A 2,506-nucleotide genomic window follows, 5' to 3' on the forward strand; every position below is an offset into this window, starting at 1 on the left:
CGCCAGCGAGCCGGGCTTAATACCCATTTAAAGTTTGAGAGTATGTTGAGCTATTTTGGCCCCAAGACCTCTAATCATTCGCTTTCCTAGAAAAAACTGGGATTTCCGTGAGCCAGCTATCCTGAGGGAAACTTCGGAGAGAACCAGCTACTATATCCGTCGATTAGTCTTTTGCCCCTATACCCAGGTCGGATGACCAATTTACACATCAGGACCAATACAGACCTCTACCAGGCCGAGTTCACCATCTTTCGGGTACTATCACACATGCATCATCTCTCTGACAGAGCGGATGAGACGGGTCGGTGGAGGGCCCACCGTGACAGGATGCCACTGCAATCGGCGAGCACCGACCCTCAACATCATTACATCACAGGGTTTAATTTGGCCCTCTGACTCGGGCACGTGTTATACTCCCTGGTCAGTGTTTCCAGACAGGTTGGTTAACTGACATCACCTCAGACCCCTGGCGCCCTTTGTGGGCCTCCCCGCCCGGCAGCACGACATGGTCGGGCGTATTGAGGCAGTCCACCACAGTCGCATCGGGAGCCCTGTCTCCCGTCGCCATTCTAGCGACCCCCAAGAGGGGCCAGGACGGTTGCCGGATAAGGGCAAGGTGGCGGTCTATCTCCCTCAGCCCCATGGCCACAGCAAAACTGCTGTCAGGGGGCTGTAACACTCTCTGCTGGAGCAGAGAGCCACCTGCCCCCTTCCCAGCCGGTCGTGGTGCACCGCTACAGAGGAAATGCACCCTGCTGGGGCTGGATGTGCCCGGGGCGCAGACCTGCAAGGGCCTCCCCTGTTCCAGGTGACCAACCTGGCTGCCGTGTTGAATCCTGTGGGCGGACTGCACAGACCCCTCCAGTTTACCTCTCAACTGTTTCACGCCCTCTTGAACTCTCTCTACCCTAAGTTTCCCTTAGGGTACTTGTTGGCCATCAGTCTCGTGTCCGTATTTAGCCTTAGACAGAGTTTACCACACGCTTTGGGCTGCATTCCCAAGCAACCTGACTTCAAGAAGACCTGATCCCGGTGTACAAGAGGCCGCTATCGGCCTATAACCATCTGCGTGGTGAGACTCAATCAGAAGGACTTGAGCCCTTTGGGCGATGCCAGGGAGTCGGTCTTCTGTATGCCACATTTCCCACGCCTGCCACTGAATGGGGATTCGGCGCAAGGCTCTTTCCTTTTCACCGGCCGTTACTGAGGGAATCCTGGTTAGTTTCTTTTCCTCTGCTTAGTAATATGCTTAAATTCAGCAGGTCACCACGTCTGATCTGAGGCTGTGGTCGGGGAGCACAAAGCTCAGCGCAGCTGGCCTCGGGCCCATACGGGGGAGTTGCCCCAGCCCTGTGCCTCTGGCGCAGGAGAGTGTGCTCTGTCCCAATCTGCGACAGAAGCCCACATGGTCACGATGTCTGCGCTCCACGGTCATCCTGCGCCGGCAGCCGTGGGACACCAAAGATAGCCACACACAGCACAGCCAGATGCCCCGGGGTAGGGTGAAGGTGCGCCAGGCTTTTTTAAAGCCTGCTGCCACCGCTACAGCCGGGGTGCGCCGGCCGCCCGAAACCAGCATGAGGTGGGGAAACTGGGGAGGCCAGGACGCGTCGGCAATGAGCTTGCGCGCCAGATCCAAGGATTCAGCGACGGTGCTGATCGGGGTCTGACCTTAGGGGAATGAATGGAATGGGGTCCCTGCGACAGCCCCAGCGACGCCCCTGGGAGGGAACCCTGGGGCGATTGATGTACAAGCGACCCTCAGACAGGCATAGCCCCGGGAAAAACCCAGGGCCACATGGTGCGTTCGAAGTGTTGATCAATGTGTCCTGCAATTCCCACCAATTCTCGCAGCTAGCTGCATTCTTCATTGATGCACTAGTGGAGTGATCCACCGCCAAGAGTCACAGGCAACTTTTTTTTGTTCCAGTCGTCGCCCTGACCATGCCGGTGCAGGAGAGGTCGGGGGAGGCAGCGCCGCCTGTGGCAGCACAGCCCAGCGCCCTGTCTAGCTCGGCCGAAACCATTGTCATTTTAAAAAAGAAAAAAAAATCCAGGTGCTCAGCCTGGAAGCCTGACCGCCACCTGCAGTAGCACAGCGTTTCCCAGGGGGATGGAGGTAGGCCGCTCTGCCACCTGCCCACCCGGCCCGATCCACTCTTCCTTCCCTGACCCTTTCCCTTCCGCTTCCCTTTTGGAGGGGGCTGGGAGACGGACAGCGAGGCGGGCTAGAGACAGCACAGACAGGGGGTTGGGTGGGACCGCTAGAGTCTTCAAACCCCAGCCCGGCCGCACAGGGCCCAGCTCCAGGTACCTGGGCAAGAGGGAAGGTCACCCACTGTGCCAGCATGTGGGCGGGCTGGAACCTTGGCGCCCACCGTAGAGTAAGCCAGCTGCACCATGGCTCAGGGCTCATGCCTGGCGTGCCGGTCCCGTCTGCCTGGGGAGGCGCCCCTCGAGAGCAGTATGGTTCCCCTTGGCTCCAGGCTGCCCCCACTCTGGGCCT

The 2,506-nt window shown here is 58.9% G+C and overlaps 2 non-coding genes across 2 annotated transcripts in view; both read right to left on the minus strand.

Moving 5' to 3' along the window:
• Positions 1-1,286, minus strand: part of LOC138468731 (28S ribosomal RNA) — a 3,669-nt gene extending 2,383 nt beyond the window's left edge. Inside the window, exon 1 of the ribosomal RNA XR_011268448.1 lies at positions 1-1,286. This exon is cut by the window's left edge and continues 2,383 nt beyond it. This is a non-coding gene — a ribosomal RNA (28S ribosomal RNA).
• Positions 1,287-1,755: 469 nt separating this feature from the next.
• Positions 1,756-1,906, minus strand: LOC138468738 (5.8S ribosomal RNA). The gene has a single exon (XR_011268452.1). It is a non-coding gene; the product is annotated as a 5.8S ribosomal RNA (ribosomal RNA).
• Positions 1,907-2,506: the final 600 nt, after the last annotated feature.

This window comes from Ambystoma mexicanum, chromosome 4q (assembly GCF_040938575.1).
Source record: "Ambystoma mexicanum isolate Mex_15411 chromosome 4q, UKY_AmexF1_1, whole genome shotgun sequence".
NCBI classification, from domain to species: domain Eukaryota; kingdom Metazoa; phylum Chordata; class Amphibia; order Caudata; family Ambystomatidae; genus Ambystoma; species Ambystoma mexicanum.